General features: G+C 46.1%; 2 non-coding genes across 2 annotated transcripts; both read left to right on the top strand.

Annotated features, from left to right (window-relative positions):
• The first annotated feature begins 15,259 nt into the window (after positions 1–15,259).
• On the top strand, positions 15,260–15,331 carry trnae-cuc (transfer RNA glutamic acid (anticodon CUC)). The gene has a single exon. It is a non-coding gene; the product is annotated as a tRNA-Glu (tRNA).
• A 3,246-nt stretch (positions 15,332–18,577) lies between these two features.
• Positions 18,578–18,649, top strand: trnad-guc (transfer RNA aspartic acid (anticodon GUC)). The gene has a single exon. It is a non-coding gene; the product is annotated as a tRNA-Asp (tRNA).
• Positions 18,650–23,284: the final 4,635 nt, after the last annotated feature.

A 23,284-nucleotide genomic window follows, 5' to 3' on the forward strand; every position in this document is an offset into this window, starting at 1 on the left:
TTACCTATCAATCTCTGCAACTCTCTGTGGGAACCATCCTCTAATTGTCAGTCTCTGGCAGTGCAAATCAGTGTGTATTCTTTGGCTATCAGAGAACAAATAAAATTACAGTATCGGAACAGGCCCTTCGGCCCTCCAAGCCTGCACCGACCATGCTGCCCATCTGAACTAAAACCCCCTTTCAGCCTGGGGCACCGCGTGTGCTCTCTGCTCAATTTGATATTGGAATTCAACATGTATCCGTCAGCTAATCGCAATGAATGGGAATGTGGGAATCATTCTCAAAATCTGAGCATCTTTGACACCAATTCTCTATCTGTTTATCTTCAGCGCTGTTTGTGAGAGTAGGATTAATTCTGTCAGTCGGTGGTGCTGTGTGTGAGATTGGGATCAATTGTTCGGACCTTGTATATAAATATACGTAGCCTCAAGCATGTGTAAGTGAATCACATTGAAAAGGATGAGAAACTTTAGTTATTGAGATAAACTGGGGAAGTTGGGACCACTTTCCTTGGAGCAGACGAGATTGAGAGGAGATTTGATAACAGTATTCAGAATCACGAGGAGTCTGGACAGGGTAGACAGAGAAAAACTTTTCCCATTGCTGGAAGGATTGAGAAGCAGAGAGAACAGATTTGAGGGAATTGGGAAAAGAAGGAATGGATACATGATGGGAAACTTTTTGATTCAGCGAGTGATTATGACCTGAGATGTGGGTCCAAACAGTTTGCGAGAGGTTGCTTCAAATCGAGGCATTCAAGAAAGAATCGGATCATTGCCTGAAATGGAAGAATGTGCAGAGATGTGGGGAGAGTGTGTTACTCGCTTGGACAGCCAGGACTTGACAGGCCAAAAATCCTCTTTCAGTGGTGTAAGAAGTGTGTCTCTGTGTGCTTGACTATGTTGAATACACATACCAGATTCTGGTGCTCTATGTGAATGTGGAATCCATTCTGTGTCTGCCAGGATCTGATGCTGGGTATGAGTATGGCATTATTTTATTATAGTTCAGTGATCCTCCCTGGGAATGTGGAAAACGTGTATGAAAATGTGGGTCTGTAACTCTCATTCTTTAATATGGAGTGTGTAGTGTGTGGGCACATTCATCAGTATATGTGGATTTGTGATGATTTCTGACTTTGTGAGTGGTTCCATATCTGTGTTTCAGATTGATCAGTGTCATTGAGGATGAGTTCAGTTGCTGTCAATGAGTTCAGTAACAGTCTGTATCTGTCAGTGTCTGGTAATGGACATGTGCTCGAGAATGGTTCTCGATCTGTCAGTTCTGCAACTCGAACAGTGTGGGATACATTACAGAACCTCATGCTCTGGGACTGTTTAACAATCTGAGTTCATTCCATATTGAAATTTCAGGACCGAAACAAACCACTAATGTGGGTTTTAATGAAATGATTGAGAATTTGGCCTAGTATTAAATCACTTTCTATTTGAACACAATTGGGAAGGACCATGTATCTTTTCATCTCACAATCGTTGCAAAGTGAAAGAAAGTGTTATTCAATTTTTATTAATCAAATTGATGCTTTCATGATTCACTCTGGTTGTATGAACTTTATACTTGAATGTTGAGCTTAGTTTTCACTGTTAGAATATAATATCTGCCATACACTGTATGAGGCATTAGGTTGGGTATGTAATCTGTATCTCTGGCTGTACTCATCAAATTTATATGTATTCTTATTTTAATAATCACATTTGTGTCTCGGGTTATACTATTATTCAGTCGTATTTGGTATTTAATTTAATTGCAGCTAATGCTGCAACATTGCAGGACTGACACACTGACAACCTGATCGTGGGTGAAAATTTGGACGGAGATTTATGTATCTACCTGTCAGTGGTACTGAGTTGGAGTGACATGGAAAGAATGTCTGTCTCTCCACCTCTGACTGATTGTGGTATTGCAAATGTATCTCAGGAAACACATCCAGTCCATGGTGGCTCTCCGTGTAACAATCCAATCAGTCCCATTCCCCTGCACTATCCCCATAGCCCTGTACGCTTACTTCCCTCAAATGTCAATCGCAATTCCTCTTTGAAATTATTCAACGTCTCTGCTTCTACACTCAGAGGCACCAACTTCCAGTTTGTTACTCACTGCATGTAAAGTATTTCCACACGTGCCTTCTCTGTGTCTTCCCAAAACCGTCAACTTGTGCCCCCTCGTCCTTGTACTATCAGAGAATGGGAACAGCTTTTCTTTGTCTACCTGATCCACACCTGCCATAATCCTGTCCACCTCTATCAGATCTCCTCGTCAATCTGCTGTGCTCCAAAAAGGTCAACCCCAGCTTTTCCAACCCAACCTTGTGGTTAAAAGCCCTCATTGCTGAAACCATTCTGGCAAATCTCCTCTGCACCCGCTGAATGATCCTCACACGTTTCCTCAAGGGTGCTGAGCAGAACTGGACTCAATACTCCAGCTGTGGTCCAATCAGAGCTTTCTAAAGGCTCAGCGAAACTTGCATGATTCTGTACTCAATGCCTCTGTCCTCATGGGGAGGGTCACTTGTGTGGATGAGGAGGGTTTGAATTAAACTGGCAGGGTGATGGGCAACATTATATAGAATTAGAAAGGAGGAATATCCAGAGAAGGAAATAGGACCATATAAGATAGGAGTGGATGTAGATGGAATCTAAGAGGAATACAAGGACAGGTTCAGAAAGCATGCGTGTAATCACACAAAGGGTGGTGAATACGGTTGGTGAGATGGAAGCACAAAACTCCACACAGGAATACATGAGAATGGCAACGATGAAAATGCGGTTCAGAAATGGAGAACACCGGGCAATTACTATTCAATACAATGTGAACAGGAGTGATAGAGAAGGAAAAAAGAGAGGTGTGGTGAGAAAGAGATAGAGGGGCAAATCTGTATGCAGATCATGGATGACAGATACAGAATTAATTACATTCTCTCACAGACTGACGTGGAGTTGCCGGCGTTGGACTGGGATAGGCACATTAAGTAGTCTCACAACACCAGGTTAAAGTCCGACAGGTTTATTTGGTGTCACGAACTATCTGATGAAGGTGCTCCGAATGCTCGTGCTACCGAATAAACCTGTTGGACTTTAACCTGGTTTTGTGAGACTACTTACTGTGCTCATAGACTGACAGGAATGTTGACCATATGAACCAAGTGTCAAGTGGGTGGTCACTTGGGTAACAGTGATCATTGTATCACAAGCTTGACATGAGCACGAAACAATCTAAAGAAACAAGCTGAATTGGAAGAGGACTAAATTCAATGGGAGGAGCTGGGATTGAGCCAGAGTCAAATGGACCCAAAATCTTGCAGGAAAAACTGTAACAGAACAGCGGGTGATCTTTCAGGAGGAAATGTTTCAGGCACAGGTTCGGTGCATTTCAATAAGGGTGAAAGGGAGGGGAACCAAAGCCAGGGCTCCTTGTATGGTGAGGAAGATAGAAGATATCATTAACAATGGGCTAAAAGTGGTCACGAAAAAGCATTGGCCAGCAGGATTATGGAAAATCCCAAAGTTTTTTACACATACATAAAGAGCAAGAAGGGAGCCAGGGAGAGGGTTGGCCCACTCAAGGACAAGGGAGGGAATCTCTGCGTGGAGGTAGAGGAAATGGGTGAGGTATTAAATGAGTACTTTGCGTCAGTTTTCACCAAAGAGAAGGACTAGGTTGATGATGAGTCTGAGAAAGGACGTGCAGATAGTATCAGTCATGTTGAGATCAAAAAGGAGGAAGTATTGGTATTGTTGAGAAACATTAAGGTCGACAAAGTGGGCCTGATGGGATATACTCCAGAATATTGAGAGAGGCAAGGGAGGGAATTGTTGGCGCCTTGAGAGAAATCTTTGTATCCGCACTGGCGACAGGGGAGGTCCCAGATCATTGCAGAATCGCCAATGTTGTTCCTTTGTTTAAGAAGGGTCGCAAGTATAATCCAGGTAATTGCAGGGCGGTGAGCCTTACTTCACTGGTAGGGAAATTATTGGAGAGGATTCTTCGAGATTGGATATATTCCCAAATGGAAATGAGTGGACTTATTAGTGAGAGGCAACATGATTTTGTCAAAGGGAGGCCGTGTCTCACGAACTTCATCGAGTTTTTCGAAGAAGTGACGAAGATGACTGATGAGGGTAGGGCAGTGAATGTTGTCGACATGGACTTCAGTAAGGCCTTTGACAAGGTTCCTCACGGCAGACTGTTGCAGAAGGTGAAGTCGCATGGGATCAGGTGTGAGCTGGCAAGTTGCATACAAAACTGGCTCATTCAAAGAAGACAGAGGATAGCAGTGGAAGGGTACGTTTCTGAATGGAGAGCTGTGACAAGTGGCGATCCTCAGGGATCAGTGCTGGGACCTTTGCTGCTGCAATATTAGAGTAATGATTTGGAGGAAAATGTAACTGGTTTGATTAGTAAGTTTGTGGACGACACAGAGGTTAGTGGATTTGTGGATATTGATGAGGACCATCAGAGGATACAGCAGGACATGGATCAGTTGGAGACTTGGACAGAGAGATGGCAGATGGAGTTTCATCCGGACAAATGTGAGGTGATGCATTTTGGAAGGTCTAATACAGATAGGAAATATATAGTAAATGGCAGAACCCTTAAGAGTATTGATAGGCAAAGGGATCTGGGTGCACAGGTACACAGGTCACTGAAAGTGGCAATGCATGTGGAGAAGGTAGTGAAGAAGGCATACGGCATGCTTACTTCATCGGCCGGGGCATTGATTTTAAAAATTGGCAAGTCATGTTGCAGCTTTATAGAACCTGAGTTAGGCCTCACTTGGAATACAGTGTTCAATTCTGGTGTCCACACTACCAGAAGGATGTGGCGGCTTTGGAGAGCGTACAGAAAATATTCACCAGGATGTTGCCTGGTATGGAGTGTATTCGCTGTGAGGAGAGATTGGAGAAACTTGATTTGTTCTCACTGGAACGACGGAGTTTGAGGAGCGACCTGCTACAAGTCTACAAGATTATGAGAGGCATGGACAGAGTGGATAGTCAGAAGCTTTTTCCAAGGTTGGAAGCATCAATTACAAGGGGGCACAGGTTTAAGGTGTGACGGGCAAGATTTAAAGGAGATGTACGAGGCAGATTTTGTACACACAGGGTGGAGGGTGCCCGGAACTCATTGCCATGGGAAGTAGTGCAAGTGGATGCGACAGTGACTTTTCAGGGGCGTCTTGACAAATACATGAATAGGATGGGAATAGAGGGATATGGTCCCCGGAATGGTCGAGGGTTTTTGTTAAGTCGGGCAGCATGGTCGGTGCAGGCTTGGAGGGCCGAAGGGCCTGTTCCTGTGCTGTAGGTTTCTTTGTTCTTTCTTCACCCAGAGAAAATCCACGCAAATACGGGAGAAGGTGGAGTCTCCACACAGACAGTGACACAGACCCGGGTCCCCAGTGCGATGAGGCAGCAGCAACTTCCTATTCACTCTGTCCATAGTCCAGAAATCGTACACACCTCAATCAGGCCTCCTCTCAGCTTTTACTGCTTGAAATAAAACAACCTGACACAATCCAGTACCTCTTCATAGGTCAAATTCTCCATCCCAGGAAACGATCCAGTGAATGGCCACTGCACCCTCTCCAGAGCAATCAAGTCCTTACTGTAGTGATTCGTGGTGATGTGGCGTCACCGAAATTTTCTCCAGCTCGATCTGAACCTTCCTGCTCTTACAGTCATTCATTAATACTCCATCCCTCACGCTGCATGAATCTTCACAACGCACAGACTCAAAGGTTTTTCCAAGATTGAAAAACACAATGTGCGGCAGCTGGAAGTTTCCTTTGTATTTTCGGGGATCTGGGAATCAGTTAATCATCCAAAAATAGAACTGAAAAAATATAAAATCACAGTATTTATTGACAGTATGCTAATATCAGGGCAATATCGGGTGTTGACTACGTGGTATGATGGTAAAGTATCTGGTTTCCATCTTGCCAATGATTTAGTGATAACGAAAGATTGCAGGTTCGTGTCCTGCCGCAGTCACTTTATATAGCATCTGTGTTATTTGCTGGGAACAGAGTTCTCGCTCATCATCTGAAATCCACTTTTTCTTCCAAACGTTGCAAGGCTCTTTCTCAAGATGTATTTAGAAATCATAGAAACCCGACAGTGCAGAAGGAGGCCATTCGGCCCATCGAGTCTGCACCGACCACAATCCCACCCAGGCCCTACCCCCACGTATTTTGCCCGCTAATCCCTCTCACCTACGCATCCCAGGACTCTAAGGGGCATTTTTTTAACCTGGCCAATCAACCTAACCGGCACATCTTTGGACTGTGGGAGGAAACCGGAGCACCCGGAGGAAACCCACGCAGACACGAGGAGAATGTGCAAACTCCACACAGACAGTGACCCGAGCATCGAACCCGGGACCCTGGAGCTGTGAAGCAGCAGTGCTAACCACTGTGCTACCGTGCCGCCCCTTTTAATTTTGCCCATTAAGTTTTCAGTAATGTCGGTATTTTTAGCTCCGAACAATTCCACAATGTCTGTTTGATCTGGATACATTATTGATGTTCCAAAGTCGAACAAAATTTGAATCAATCGGTTGATTGAAATTATGTAGAGGAAATCCTAATCTCCTCAGGAAGAGGATTAATAATAGCTGAATTGACTGTTTTTGTTAACACGGATGAAAGGGCATGTCACTGGGCTGGTAATCCAGAGGCCGTATTGACCTTTGGGGATACGGAGTAAATCTCACCACTGCAGTGGGCGAAATTTAAATTCACTGATTTCATACATAGAAACATGGATAGCAAACAGAAACAGAAGTAGTCTATTCGGCCTAAATAAGTGTGTCATTGAAAGCGAGCTTCAACAGCAGCGGCCTTGAAATTCCCGTCCATTGCTTTCCCACAGAAAACATCTTCGCAGAACAACTGAAAACATTTCACGCAACAGGTAACACATTTATAGAACAGAGAAAACTTCTGCACAAGGCGGATGATGTTTACACAACCGGGAACACATTTACACAGCAGGTAAGAATTTGACACAACCACATTTCGGATTTCTCAGCGGCAGAGTCCCAGTTCCACAAAAGAGGGAGCCGTTTCGCAGCAGAGAGCACAGTCACACAACAGGAAATACATTTCAAAACATGGCCTACCTTTGTGTAACAGGAAACAGCTTTTCATAAATAATCAGCTGACCAGCTCAGTATCTTGCTTGTTTGCTCGGCATCTTTTCTGTCTGCATTGTGTGTGTGTCCTGATGGTCTCTGACTGCTTTTCTATGTGTCTTTCTCTGTCTGCTACATTCGGGTTGATGATACGTATTATTGTCCAACGAGGGTGAGCTTCCCAACACGTGGGTCTTTTTTTTAAATAAAAAGAGACAGTGAATCGTTTTTGTGGCCCCCGCGCAACGGTAATCGGCAGGAGAGCTTCGACGTTTGGAGCAGAGTGGCGCGGCGAAAGCGTGCTGGGCCCACAACCCAAAGGTCGATGGATCGGCCGCTGCCCACTGGCATATCCTGAATTTCTCAGCATTAAATTTGCCTCATTATCTTGATCTCCATTACAGTGGGTGGAACAGTGCATTTGTCCAAGTTGGCCAGACAGTTCATTGAGCCAACAGCTCGGGATCATTTTCTGTATTGGTTGAGATTATTCACGAAGGCCCCGCCTTCGTAGCCTTGCTACTCGCCTGAGGTGTGTATCCTCCGGATAAATCACCACCAGTCAGCTCTCGTCTTAGACGATCCAAAGAAATCTCTGGGAATGTGGATCTTGCTGTAATTTTACAAACCATGGACACATCACATCCCTGACACCTTGTCTGGATGTAAAACTGTGCAAACAAAAATATAAACTGAGCATGTGAACAGGAAGCATCCCCAAAAATATCATTTCAATCATAGTTTAGAAATTCATAATTTTGGGAACATTTGCAAACGATCAACTTTACATAAGAACATAAGAAACATAAGAAATAGGAGCAGGAGTAGGCCATCTAGCCCCTCGAGCCTGCCCCGCCATTCAATAAGATCATGGCTGATCTGACGTGGATCAGTACCACTTACCCACCTGATCCCCATAACCCTTAATTCCCTTACCGATCAGGAATCCATCCATCCGCGCTTTAAACATGTTCAGCGAGGTAGCCTCCACCACCTCAGCGGGCAGAGAATTCCAGAGATTCACCACCCTCTGGGAGAAGAAGTTCCTCCTCAACTCTGTCTTAAACCGACCCCCCTTTATTTTGAGGCTGTGTCCTCTAGTTTTAACTTCCTTACTAAGTGGAAAGAATCTCTCCGCCTCCACCCTATCCAGCCCCCGCATTATCTTATAAGTCTCCATAAGATCCCCCCTCATCCTTCTAAACTCCAACGAGTACAAACCCAATCTCCTCAGCCTCTCCTCATAATCCAAACCCCTCATCTCCGGTATCAACCTGGTGAACCTTCTCTGCACTCCCTCCAATGACAATATATCCTTCCTCATATAAGGGGACCAATACTGCACACAGTATTCCAGCTGCGGCCTCACCAATGCCCTGTACAGGTGCATCAAGACATCCCTGCTTTTATATTCTATCCCCCTCGCGATATAGGCCAACATCCCATTTGCCTTCTTGATCACCTGTTGTACCTGCAGACTGGGCTTTTGCGTCTCATGCACAAGGACCCCCAGGTCCCTTTGCACGGTAGCATGTTTTAATTTGTTTCCATTGAGATAATAATCCCATTTGTTATTATTTCCTCCAAAGTGTATAACCTCGCATTTCTCAACGTTATACTCCATTTGCCATATCCTCGCCCACTCACTCAGCCTGTCCAAATCTCTCTGCAGATCTTCTCCGTCCTCCACACGATTCACTTTTCCACTTATCTTTGTGTCGTCTGCAAACTTCGTTACCCTACACTCCGTCCCCTCCTCCAGATCATCTATATAAATGGTAAACAGTTGCGGCCCGAGTACCGAACCCTGCGGCACGCCACTAGTTACCTTCCTCCAACCGGAAAAACACCCATTTATTCCGACTCTTTGCTTCCTGTCGGATAGCCAGTCCCCAATCCACTTTAACACACGACCCCCAACTCCGTGTGCCCTAATCTTCTTCAGCAGCCTTTTATGGGGCACCTTATCAAACGCCTTTTGGAAATCCAAAAACACCGCATCCACCGGTTCTCCTCCATCAACCGCCCTAGTCACATCTTCATAAAAATCCAACATGTTCGTCAAGCACGACTTTCCCCTCATGAATCCATGCTGCGTCTGATTGATCGAACCATTTCTATCCAGATGCCCTGCTATCTCCTCTTTAATAATGGATTCCAGCATTTTCCCTACTACAGACGTTAAGCTGACCGGCCTATAGTTACCCGCCTTTTGTCTCCTTCCTTTTTTAAACAGCGGCGTAACATTAGCCGTTTTCCAATCAACCGGCACTACCCCAGAATGCAACGAGTTTTGATAAATAATCACTAACGCATCCACTATTACCTCTGACATTTCTTTCAATATCCTGGGATGCATTCCATCCGGACCCGGGGACTTGTCCACCTTCAGTCCCATTAGTCTACCGAGCACTGCCTCTCTGGTAACATTAATTGTATTAAGTATTTCTCCTGCTGCCAACCCTCTATCGTTAATATTTGGCAAACTATTTGTGTCCTCCACCGTGAAGACCGACACAAAAAACTTATTTAAAGACTCAGCCATATCCTCATTTCCCACTATTAACTCCCCCCTCTCGTCCTCCAAGGGTCCAACATTCACTCTAGCCACTCTATTCCTTTTTATATATTTATAAAAACTTTTACTATCATTTTTTATATTAATTGCTAGCCTAGCTTCATAGTCTATCCTTCCTTTCTTTATCGCTTTCTTAGTCTCTCTTTGTTGTTTCTTAAATTTTTCCCAATCACTTGTTTCTCCACTATTTTTGGCCACTCTGTACGCAGCTGTTTTTATTTTAATACTCTCCTTTATTTCCTTCGTTATCCACGGCTGGTTCTCCCTTTTCTTACAATCCTTGTTTTTTGCTGGAATATATTTTTGCTGAGAACTGAAAAGGATCTCCTTAAAAATCCTCCACTGTTCCTCAGCTATCCTACCTGCCAGCCTGCTCTCCCAGTCTACCTTAGCCAATTCATCCCTCATCCTACCATATTTCCCTTTGTTCAAACAGAGGACACTGGTTTGGGACCAAACTTTCTCCTCTTCCATCTGAATCAGAAATTCGACCATATTGTGGTCACGAGACCCAAGAGGGTCCTTCACAATAATATCCTTAATTCTACCTACCTCGTTACACAATACCAGATCCAAAATAGCTCGTTCCCTCGTCGGTTCCGTAACATGCTGTTCAAGGAAACTATCCCGACAGCATTCTAAGAACTCTTCCTCCATTCCACCCTTACCGACTTGAGTCTGCCAGTCAATGTGCATGTTGAAGTCCCCCATGATTATTGCCGTTCCGTTTTTACACGCATCCCTTATCTGCTTGTTTACAGCCCTCCCTACCTCAACATTATTATTTGGGGGCCTATATACCACACCTACTAGTGTCTTTCTCCCTCTACTATTCCTCATCTCTACCCATAATGATTCCACGTTTTGTTCCTCAGAGCCTATGTCATCCCTCAGTACTACCCTGATATTATCTCTTATTAATAGCGCGACCCCACCACCTTTTCCTTCCTGTCTATTCTTCCTAAACGCCTGATACCCCTGGATATTCATCTCCCAGTCCTGGTCACCTTTCAGCCACGTTTCTGTAATGGCCACTAGATCGTACCCACTTGTGCTCATTTGCACCATCAACTCATTTACCTTGTTCCGAATGCTTCGTGCATTCAGGCAAAGTGTCCTTATTCCAGCTTTTATCTGGACCCGCTTTGATGAGTCGCGAACACCCTCTCCCTCTACTCCCTTATCTAAATTACCGCCTTCATTCACTTGCACCCTCTCCTCTACCATTAATTTTGTAATTCCCCTTACCCCTGCATCCTCACCCCCATCAATTAGTTCCTTTATCCCGGTCAACTCTTCCAGCTCCCTTCCCCCCAACCTATCTAGTTTAAATTCTCCCCAGTAGCCTTAGCCAACCTACCGGCCAGGATATTGGTCCCCGTGTGATTCAAGTTCCACCCATTTTTTGTATACAGATCACCCCTGCCCCTAAAGAGGTCCCAATGGTCCAGGAACCTGAATCCCTGCCCCCTGCACCAGTCCCTCAGCCACACATTCATCCTCCACCTCACTCCATTCCTGCCCTCACCTTCCCGTGGCACAGGCAGTAATCCTGAGATTACTACCTTCGCTTTCCTCTTTCTCAGCTGTCTCCCTAATTCCCTGTACTCCTTTTTCATGACCCCTTCTCCATTCCTACCCACATCAGCGGTACCAATATGTACCGCTACCTCAGGCTCCTCTCCCTCCCACCTCAGGATTTCCGGGACACGACTAGCGACATCCTGGATCCCGGCCCCAGGGAGGCAGACCACCGTGCGAGAATCCCGCCTACCTCCGCAGAAACGCCTGTCTGTCCCCTTCACCATCGAGTCCCCGATTAATACCGCCTTCCTCCTCTTTTCCTTAGCCCTCTGAGTTACAGGGCTGGACTCCACTGCGGAGACACGGCCACTGCTGCTTCCCCCAGGCGGGCTGTCCCCCCCAGCAGTACTCAAGCAGGAGTACTTGTTGTGCAGGGGCAAATCCACTGGGGTGCTCTCAAACACCCTAGCCTTACCCTTCCTGGCCGTCACCCACTTGGCCTCCTCCTGTGGCCCTGGTGTGACCACCTGATGATAGCTCTTGTCTATCACCTCCTCATTCTCCCTCATCAGCCTAAGATCCTCGAGCTGCGGTTCCAGCTCCCTAACACGGTCCCTCAGGAACCGCAGCTCGACACACCCCTCACAGATGTGGATGTCCGGGAGGCCAGATGCCTCCAGGACCTCCCACATCCTACACTGGGAACAACACACTGGATTCACACTCATACTGGACACTTTATGTCAAGCTAGACAGTGAAAAGTTAATAAGAATGTAAGGAAACAAAAACTCACCCCTGCTCGTCCAAGCCCTGTGAGCCAAAGCCCTGACAGCTCACTCAACTTCCCACTCACGATGCTGCCCGCTACGATGCTGCCCGCTGATTATGTTGTGTTTCTACCAAGACACAAAATCTAAAGACCAACTGCAGAAACGTTCCGTGAACCTGACGCGATTGGAACACGCAACTTTCCAACCTGCAGTCAGAACGCTGCCGTTGGGCCACGAGAACTGTCTCCCTTTTTAGCCTTCTGCGGATTTACATCGAATGGAAGAGTAACAGTGAAACAAGATTAACGAGAGAGTAGAAACACAACATAATCCTGCGGGAGAAATGTGTTTTTGTTCCGGGCGTGAAAAACACAAGAGTTGCTTTGGTGCGACCTTTAGCATGACGCGTGGCCGAGTGGTGAAGACGATATAACTGCTCCTCTACTATGCTCGATACACGTGGGTTTGAATCCCATCTTCGTTGGTGATGATTTTGCTCTGCCTCCGCATTGAGGGTGAACTGATTATTCGTTCAGTTAATGTGTCGAGGTTCACGGAAACAAGATGAAGTTTGGACCAACAGGCTTGAGGGGTGAATCGACCAGCAACATTCCATATTCCCATATTTCTAATCCAATGAAAACCTCAAGCTGACAATCGATTCAAATCAGGATACCAGCTTGAGGCAGGAGTTTGCCTCCATGAAAACATGTGGTTTCAGAAGCTCAAAAGAAGATGCCAGGTTCATTTGCATGACTTGTGGCAGATTTTGTCTTTCCCGAATCGGCTGTAGTAGCAGGATTGATCATGTGAAAATGCCCATTTGTGTCAGGAGGATTAGCACGGTAAAAATGCTAATTCGGGTTCGATTCCCGGTTAAGAAAGTTATTTTTCCTTCCCAAAACAACTGATGAGATCACATCGGTCTCTGGCGGAGAATTCTTTTTTATCACTTATTTATTTCACGACGAGCAGTGATTACTAGAACCACGGAATCTCTGCAGCGCAAAATCAAACCATTCGTCCCATCGAGTAAGGACGGAACTTTCATCATTTCACCATCTTGCTCTGCACTACCACTGACCGAGCCCAATAACATCGACGCTGATACATGGGACACTTAGCAGTTTCGCCTGACATCCCATATACTCTTGGTAACGTTGCAAACATTTGAAATATTGTACAATAGAGTGCTTGTCGTGAAATAAATAAGTGACGAAAAGAATTCTCCGCCAGAGCCCGATGTTGTTGTTCTGGGAATGAAAAGTTGTTTCCGAAACTGGGAATCAAACCAGAGCTGTGGCGGTAAAAGCGTCGAATCCTAACCAGGAGAGCATCAGGGCGTACATGACAACAGAGACATCACCAGGCAGGAGTGCTACCTTCTAGTCGGTGAACACTTCAGCTGTCAAGGGCATTCAGCCTCTGATCTTCGGGTCAGCTATCTGCAAGGTGGCCTTCAAGACACACGACAAAGCAGAATCGCCGAGCAGAAACTGACAGGCAAGTTCTGCATGCATGAGGAAGGCCTCAACCAGGATCTTGGGTTCAGTTCACATGGCACATAACCCCCAACATACTTTCTGGGTTTGCAAAATCCTACTAATTGTCCTGACTTACGACAATTCACACCTCTTTAACTTATGTTTATCCCTCCCTCCAGTCGCACTGCCTGTACCTTTAAAGACTTGATTCTTTGTAAAGACTCGCATTCGAACTATTGTTCACATTCCAAATTGAAATTACCTTCAATTGTGTTTTTGCCTGTCGATGCCCTGTTTGTGTGTGATTGTCAATGATAATTGCAATGAATCTGCAACTAAACCACGGTCAGGACAGAAGAAAATCATTTACAAAATCTGAGCTGTTCGCACTTTGCGACTTCCAGCGGTTTAGGTGGGGGGGGGGGCGAGGCGGGGCGGGCGGGGCGGGCGGGGGGGGAGGGGGCGGGGGCGGGGGGTAGGGGGGGAGCGGCCGGGGGGCGTGGGGAATGGGGGTGATGGGGCGAAGGGGGACAAAAACGAATTTCTCGCCATGGGATAAAAGCAAAATACTGCAGATGCTGCAATCAGAAAGAACAGACAAAAATACTGGAACAGATCAGCAGCTCTGACGTGATCTGTTGAGAGAGAGCAGCTGAATTTGTCCCTCATGTTCAGATTTGTCGACATGCCATCTTTGATCGAAAAGGCAAAAGAACATGCACGCGCAACTTTCGATCTCAACCTTCTTGAAGTTTTCATGCGTCCCTCTGAATCTCTTTCCGGCTAATCCACAAGACGAAGTCAACTGGGTAAACCTGCAGTTCGCTCCATTCAATGGCACTCCGCAATCGGCTAAAATAACACATCTCGGCACAGTTCTGTCGTTCTTCGGCAACAAATGTACATTTCGTACCTGAGCTCAACGCGCCCACAGGCGCGGAGCATTGTTTCCTCGTTAGTATAGTGGGTCGTATCTCCGCCTGCCACGCGGGTGACCGGGGTTCAATTCCCCGACGGGGAGTTTATCTCAATTTCGGTACCTCACGTTGTCCGTTTGAGATCGCCAATGTTTTAATGTCACACAAATGACTCTCCAGTCAAAATGCTTTCCAAAATGCGATTCTTTCCATGCCTTGGACATTTCTCGTCGCTGCAGATCAACTTTCTTTCAATTCAACAACATTTTACTCACCTCTGATGTGGGCATGCCGGCGTTGGATTGGCGGGGTTACTGCAAGAGATGTCACGAAAACAGCTTAAAATCCAACAGGGTTGATTTGGAATCACGAGATGTCGGATTGCTGCCCCTCCACCAGGTGAACGGAGGGATGTTCACATCACGGCATCGTCAGGCCAAGAAACAATCGGAAAACAATTACCATTTGGATTGTGAACAATGGTTAGAATGTGAGTCTTTACAGTTTATCCAGTGTTGAAAGGTACAGACAATGCGAGTGAGGAGAGGGATGACAGGATACTGATGTGTGAATTGAGTGATGCGAGTGCAGTTATTAAGATATTGTAAATGCGGGCAGCATGGCGAGGGTTTGGAGTCGTGCGACCTAAAGCCAAGTATGTGGAACTTTCCTGTCAGTTTCTGCTCGGAAATTCTGCGTTGTCATGTGTCATGAAGGTCGCCTTGGAGAACGCTGACCCGAAGATGGGAGGCTGAATGACCGACACTGCTGATGTCTTCCCCGAATAGAAAGTGACACTGCGACCTGATCATTCCGAAACAGTCTCGTGTGCTCCCTGATGGTCTAGTGGTTAGGATTCGGCGCTCTCACCGCCGCGGCCCGGGTTCGATTCCCAGTCAGGGAATGTTATGCTCATTCCCAGAGCAACTGATCACTCCACATGGGGCTTTGAAAGAGATCTTGTTTTTGTAGCGTCAGTTTTGCAATAATTCAAATGTTTGTTGAACTACCAACTGTATTTGGGATGTCAAGTCATGCTGATAAGTGGCCCACCTGTCAGCGTCTCCATTATTTACCCGAGCAAAGTTTTGGGATAGAAGGCGGTGGCGAAATGGTGATTCGGCTGCCCTGACGCGAGAGGATAAATTGGCTACCTTTTCCGCTGCAGGCATGATGTGGTTCGACCTTTTAGAAATGGGCGTTATTTTTCGAATCCGTCGCAACACCGTGGAGTTTTAATTGAGCTCCTTAAAATTATCATCGGAAACACAGAATATGTAAACAACGACTTCAAGATTTTAGAACCGGTTTGGCATCTGGCTTCATTTTCCAGTGGCTGGCAGCGATATGCACGAATACGATGTGAACTGAGGCAGCATTTATCAAAAGAATCTATATCAAACAATTAATAAGTTGATCAACAAAATCTTTACATAATTGTGTGTGATTGTCAATGATAATTGCAATGAATCTGCAACTAAACCACGGTCAGTACAGAAGAAAATCATTTTAAAAATCTGAGCTGTTCGCACTTTGGGACTTCCAGCGGGTTGGGGGAGGTGCGGGGCGAGCCGGGGCGAGCCGGGGCGGGGGTGGGGGGGGGGGGGGGTGGGGGGTGTGGGCGGGGGGGGGCGGGGTGGGGAGCGGCCAGTGGGCGTGGGGAAGGGGGTGGGGGGCCGAAGTGGGACAAAATCGAATTTCTCGCCATGAGATAAAAGCAAAATACTGCAGATGCTGGAATCAGAAAGAACAAACAAAAATACTGGAACATATCAGCAGCTCTGACGTGATCTGTTGAGAGAGAGCAGCTGAATTTGTCCCGCATGTTCAGATTTGGAGACATGCCATCTTTGATCGAAAAGGCAAAAGAACATTCACGCGCAACTTTCGATCTCAACCTTCTTGAAGTTTTCATGCGTCCTTCTGATTCTCTTTACTGCTAATCCACAAGACGAAGTCAACTGCAGTTCGCTCCATTCAATGGCACTCCGTAATCGGCTAAAATAACACATCTCGGCACAGTTCTGTCGTTCCTCGGCAACAAATGTACAATGCGTACCTGAGCTCAACGCGCCCACAGGCGCGGAGCACTGTTTGCTCGTTGGTATGTCACGCGGGAGACCGGGGTTCAATTCCCCGACGGGGAGTTTATCTCAATTTCCCGCCGGGGAGTTTATCTTAATTTCGGAACTTCACGTTGTCTGTTTGAGATCGCCAATACTTTAATGTCACAAAAATGACTCTCGAGTCAAAATGCTTTCCAAAATGCGATTCTTTACATGCCTTGGACATTTCTCGTCGCTGCAGATCAACCTTCTTTCAAGTCAACAACGTTTTACTCACCTCTGATGTGGGCATGCCGGCGTTGGATTGGCGGGGTTACTGCAAGAGATGTCACGAAAACAGCTTAAAATCAAACAGGGTTTATTTGGAATCACGAGATGTCGGATTGCTGCCCCTCCACCAGGTGAACGGAGGGATGTTCACATCACGGCATCGTCAGGCCAAGAAACAATCGGAAAACAATTACCATTTGGATTGTGAACAATGGTTAGAATGTGAGTCTTTACAGTTTATCCAGTGTTGAAAGGTACAGACAATGCGAGTGAGGAGAGGGATGACTGGATACTGATGTGTGAATTGACTGATGCGAGTGCAGTTATTAAGATATTGTAAATGCGGGCAGCATGGCGAGGGTTTGGAGTCGTGCGACCTAAAGCCAAGTATGTGGAACTTTCGTGTCAGTTTCTGCTCGGAAATTCTGCGTTGTCATGTGTCATGAAGGTCGCCTTGGAGAACGCTGACCCGAAGATGGGAGGCTGAATGACCAACACTGCTGATGTCTTCCCTGAATAGAAAGTGACACTGCTGCCTGATCATTCCGAACGTGTCGCTTGTGCTCCCTGATGGTCTAGTGGTTAGGATTCGGCGCTTTCACCGCCGCGCCCCGGGTTCGATTTCCTGTCAGGTAATGTTATATTCATTCCCAGAGCAAATGATCACTCCACATCGGGCTTTGAAAGTGATCTTATTTTTGTAACGTCTGTTTTACAATAATTCAAATGTTTGTTGAACTACCAACTGTATTTGGGATGTCAAGTCATGCTGATAAGTGGCCCACCTGTCAACGTCTCCATTATTTACCTGAGCAAAGTTTTGGGATAGAAGGCGGTGGCGAAATGGTGAATCGGCTGCCCTGACGCGAGAGGATAAATTGGCTACCTTTTCCGTTGCAGGCATGATGTGGTTCGATCTTTTAGCAATGTGTGTTATTTTTCGAATCCGTCGCAACACCGTGGAGTTATAATTGAGTTCCTTAAAATTATCATCGGAAACACAGAATATGTAAACAACGACTTCAAGATTTTATAACCGTTTTGGCAACTGGCTTCATTTTCCAGTGGCTGGCAGCGATATGCGCGAATACGATGTGAACTGAGGCAGCATTTATCAAAAGAATCTATATCAAACAATTAATAAGTTGATCAACAAAATCTTCACATAATTGTGTGTGATTGTCAATGATAATTGCAATGAATCTGCAACTAAACCACGGTCAGGACAGAAGAAAATCATTTAAAAAATCTGAGCTGCTCGCACTTTGGGACTTCCAGCGGGTTTGCGGGGGGGGGGGGGGGGGCGGGTGCGGGGCGAGGCGTGGCGGCAGGCGGGGGGTGGGGGGGGGGGGAGTGGGGGAGCGGCCAGTGGGCGTGGGGAAGGGGGGTGGGGGGCCGAAGGGGGACAAAAACGAATTTCTCGCCATGAGATAAAAGCAAAATACTCCAGATGCTGGAATCAGACAGAACAAACAAAAATACTGGAACATATCAGCAGCTCTGACGTGATCTGTTGAGAGAGAGCAGCTGAATTTGTCCCGCATGTTCAGATTTGGAGACATGCCATCTTTGATCGAAAAGGCAAAAGAACATTCACACGCAACTTTCGATCTCAACCTTCTTGAAGTTTTCATGCGTCCCTCTGAATCTCTTTACTGCTAATCCACAAGACGAAGTCAACTGCAGTTCGCTCCATTCAATGGCACTCCGTAATCGGCTGAAATAACACATCTCGGCACAGTTCTGTCGTTCCTCGGCCACAAATGTACAATGCGTACCTGAGCTCAACGCGCCCACAAGCGCGGAGCATTGTTTCCTCGTTAGTATAGTGGGTAGTATCTCCGCCTGTCACGCGGGAGACCGGGGTTCAATTCCCCGACGGGGAGCTTATCTCAATTTCGGTACCTCACGTTGTCCGTTTGAGATCGCCAATTTTTAATGTCACAAAAATGACTGTCCAGTCAAAATGCTTTCCAAAATGCGATTCTTTACATGCATTGGACATTTCTCGTCGCTGCAGATCAACCTTCTTTCAAGTCAACAACTTTTTACTCACCTCTGATGTGGGCATGCCGGCGTTGGATTGGCGGGGTTACTGGAAGAAGTCTCACGAAAACAGCTTAAAATCCAACAGGGTTTATTTGGAATCACGAGATGTCGGATTGCTGCCCCTCCACCAGGTGGGGCGGGGGGGCGGGGGTGGGGCGGGGTGGGGGAGCGGCCAGTGGGCGTGGGGAAGGGGGGTGGGGGGGGGGGCCGAAGGGGGACAAAAACGAATTTTTCGCCATGAGATAAAAGCAAAATACTGCAGATTCTGGAATCAGAAAGAACAAACAAAAATACTGGAACATATCAGCAGCTCTGACGTGATCTGTTGAGAGAGAGCAGCTGAATTTGTCCCGCATGTTCAGATTTGGAGACATGCCATCTTTGATCGAAAAGGCAAAAGAACATGCACGCGCAACTTTCGATCTCAACCTTCTTGACGTTTTCATGCGTCCCTCTGAATCTCTTTACTGCTAATCCACAAGACGAAGTCAACCGGGTAAACCTGCAGTTCGCTCCATTCAATGGCACTCCGCAATCGGCTAAAATAACACATCTCGGCACAGTTCTGTCGTTCTTCGGCAACAAATGTACAATGCGTACCTGAGCTCAATGCGCCCGCCGGCGCGGAGCATTGTTCCCTCGTTAGTATAGTGCTTAGTATCTCCGCCTGTCACGCGGGAGACCGGGGTTTACTTCCCCGACGGGGTGTTTATCTCAATTTCGGTACCTGACGTTGTACGTTTGAGATCGCCAGCATTTTAATGTCGACAAAATGACTCTCAAGTCAAAATGCTTTCCAAAATGCGATTCTTTCCATGCCTTGGACATTTCTCGTCGCTGCAGATCAACCTTCTTTCAATTCAACAACTTTTTACTCACCTCTGATGTGGGCATGCCGGCGTTGGATTGGCGGGGTTACTGTAAGAAGTCTCAGAAAAACAGCTTAAAATCCAACAGGGTTGATTTGGAATCGCGAGATGTCGGATTGCTGCCCCTCCACCAGGTGAACGGAGGAATGTTCACATCACGGCATCGTCAGGCCAAGAAACAATCGGAAAACAATTACCATTTGGATTGTGAACAATGGTTCGAATGTGAGTCTTTACAGTTTATCCAGTGTTGAAAGTTTCAGACAATGCGAGTGAGGAGAGGGATAATGACAAGATAATAATGTGTGAATTGACTAATGCGAGTGCAGTTATTAAGATATTGTAAATGCGGGCAGCCTGGCGAGGGTTTGGAGTCGTGCGACCTTTGAGGCCGTCCTCGTGTATGTCGAACTTTCCTGTCAGTTTCTGCTCGGAAATTCTGCGTTGTTATGCGTCATAAAGGTCGCCTTGGAGAACGATGACCCGAAGATGGGAGGCTGATTGGCCGACACTGCTGAATGTTCCCCGAATAGAAAGTGACACTGCTGCCTGATCATTCCGAGGCTGGCACGTGTGCTCCCTGGTGGCCTCGTGGTTAGGATTCGGCGCTTTCACCGCCGTGGCCCGATTTCGATTCCCGCTGATCGGATGTTATGGTTATTCCCGGAACAACTGATCACATGACATCGGGCTTTGAAAGAGAACTTCGGTCATCTTATTTTTATCACGTCTGTTTTACAATAATTCAAATGTTTGTCGAACTACCAACTGTATTTGGGATGTCAAGTCATGCTGAAAAGTGACCCACCTGTCTGCGTCTCCATTATTTACCTGAGCTCAATTGTGGGATAGAAAAAGATGACGAAATGGTGAATCGGCTGCCCTGACGCGAGAGGGTAAATTGGCTACCTTTTCCGCTGCAGGCCTCATGTTGTTCGATCTTTTAGAAATGTGTGTTATTTTTCGAATCCGTCGCAACACCGTGGAGTTTTAATTGAGCTCCTTAAAATTATCATCAGAGACACAGAATATGGAAACAACGACTTCAAGATTTTAGAACCGGTTTGGAATCTGGCTTCATTTTCCAGTGGCTGGCAGAGATATGCACGAATATGATGTGAACTGAGGCAGCATTGAGCAAAAGAATCTATATCAAACAATTAGTGAGACGGTCAACAAAATCTTTCCATAGTTGTGTGTGATTGGCAATGTTAATTGCAATGAATCTACAACTATACCACGGTCAATACAGCAGAAAATCATTTTAAAAATCTGAGCTGTTCGCACTTTGGGACATCCAGCGTGTTGCGGGGTCGGGGGCGATGGGGGGGGGGGGGGTGGTGGGGTGGCGGGCGGCAGTGGGACAAAAACGAATTTCTCGCCATGAGGTAAAAGCAAAATACTGCAGATGTTGGAATCAGAAAGAACAAACTCAAATACCGGAACAGATCAGCAGCTCTGACGTGATCTGTTGAGAGAGAGCAGCTGAATTTGTCCAGCATGTTCAGATTTGTAGACATGCCATCTTTGATCGAAAAGGAAAAAGAACATTCACGCCCAACTTTCGATCTCAACTTTCTTGAAGTTTTCATGCGTCCCTCTGAATCCCTTTACTGCTAATCCACAAGACGAAGTCAACTGCAGTTCGCTCCATTCAATGGCACTCCGTAATCGGCTAAAATAACACATCTCGGCACAGTTCTGTCGTTCCTCGGCAACAAATGTACAATGCGTACCTGAGCTCAATGCGCAGGCGGTCGTTTTGTGCAGAAATCTGGGAGAACACCCAGCAAACCGAGATTGCCTTCTTCAACTGAAAGCTCTGCATTTTCTTGCACACACTGCAGGGCGCTTTCTCAGAATGTATTTCCTTGTTGTTTTGTTCATTAAATTTTCTCATCTCATTATTTTATTCTCCTCCCAAGAAATCATTTTCTCTTTGTGTGATCTTAATAAATTATTGATGTTCCCAAATGGAGCAACAGGCTTTGCAGCAAATGGTTTGATCAAATTCTGTGGAGGAAAATCTAATCTCATCAGGAAGAGGTTTGATAATGAGCTGAATGAACTGTTTCTGTGTTCAGGGATGAAAGGCGATTGGGCTGGTAATCCAGAGGCTCGCACGAATCTTTGGGGACACGGAGTAAATCCCACCACGGCAGCTGATGAAATTTAAATTCACTATTTAATCAATCTGGAATTGAAAGCTTGTCTCAGTAATGGGGGCCTTCAAACTACGGTCGATTGTTGTAAAATATAATCTGGTTCACCGATTCACTACAGATAAATAATTCTGGCCTCCTTAACTGGTCTGGCTTACATGTGACTCCAGACCCAGAGTATTAGGGTGACTCTTACTCGACCTCTGAAATGGTCAAAGAAGGCATTCTCAGTTGAAGGGCAATTCGGGAACGGCAACAAATGCTGGTCCTGCAGGCGACACCAACAGCCCATAAAAAGTAGAATCATTGAGTGGAAAGAGAATGGCCTGGTAACGGACTGAGAAACTGGATCCTTCTTCTCCTCTCACAACAAGGCTGAGGAATGGCCTGATGCTGGGATTTAAATTCGTGAAAGATTTTGAAAAAAATCATTTCAATCAAATGGGACCAGAGAAGGGCAGATAATAATGTATCTCACTCACACATGCCATTGATGGTTGGTAGTTTTAGTGCAATGATGTACATCCGACCAGTGTATCAGCGTATCCTAAGAGTGTGAGGGAAATTCCATCAGTAATGCTTCCCCGACATCCTCCAGATTGAAGCGAGGTAGCATTCATGCCGATGACTGGGAGGAGCTTGAAAATGGGCAAAACATATTCCCAATTTGCAGCATACTTTTATGAGGCAAAATGGCGGGAGAGAAGAAAGCTCTGTGGGCCGAGAATGGGCCTGATCACTCACATGAAGACCCATAGAAGAAACTCACGGCCCTGAATGGATGTCATCCTCGAATCGAGGGACAGACGATAACAACTGCTTGTTACAAAATAACTATCATAAAAAACGACGTCCAACATTACTGTTGTTAAACTTTCCCACCCCCAATAGAATTTGAACAATTCTTGTTTGTTTGTCCCTGTCTGGTCTGTGAATGTGCTGACATCTACCGGCTGCAACCCAGAACTTCAAAAGAGGGAAGACATTCACATCCAGTGAGGGTGTTGCAGGAATAGGTCAATATGAAGAATTAATGCTGGGGTGTGATAGGATAGGCCTGGTAATTTAATCATTAAATCCACTATAGAAATTACTCTTAAATTATCATTGAGTTGGCAGCATTTGCAATTTGCAATCGGCTAAAGCGTTGGCAGTTGGCTTGTTGGCCTTGGGGTATGATTCTCGCTTGGGGGAGTATTAGTATGTTAGAGATCCCGGGTTCACAATCACGGACAAGCCGAACAACCGTTTATTAAATCGGGAGCAGGTTTGAGCTCACGAGAATTCCCAGCAGTGAAGATATCACGGCAGAACACAAGAAGAAACGATTACACGATTTAAATTTCGGTTGTCCAAACAAAGATACGGAAGGATACGAGACAGGAAATTTGCCAACAAATTGGAAAGGATTTTGGGCGGCACGGTGGCACAATGGTTAGCA

The sequence above is a fragment of the Mustelus asterias genome, unplaced genomic scaffold (assembly GCF_964213995.1).
Source record: "Mustelus asterias unplaced genomic scaffold, sMusAst1.hap1.1 HAP1_SCAFFOLD_35, whole genome shotgun sequence".
NCBI lineage: Eukaryota > Metazoa > Chordata > Chondrichthyes > Carcharhiniformes > Triakidae > Mustelus > Mustelus asterias.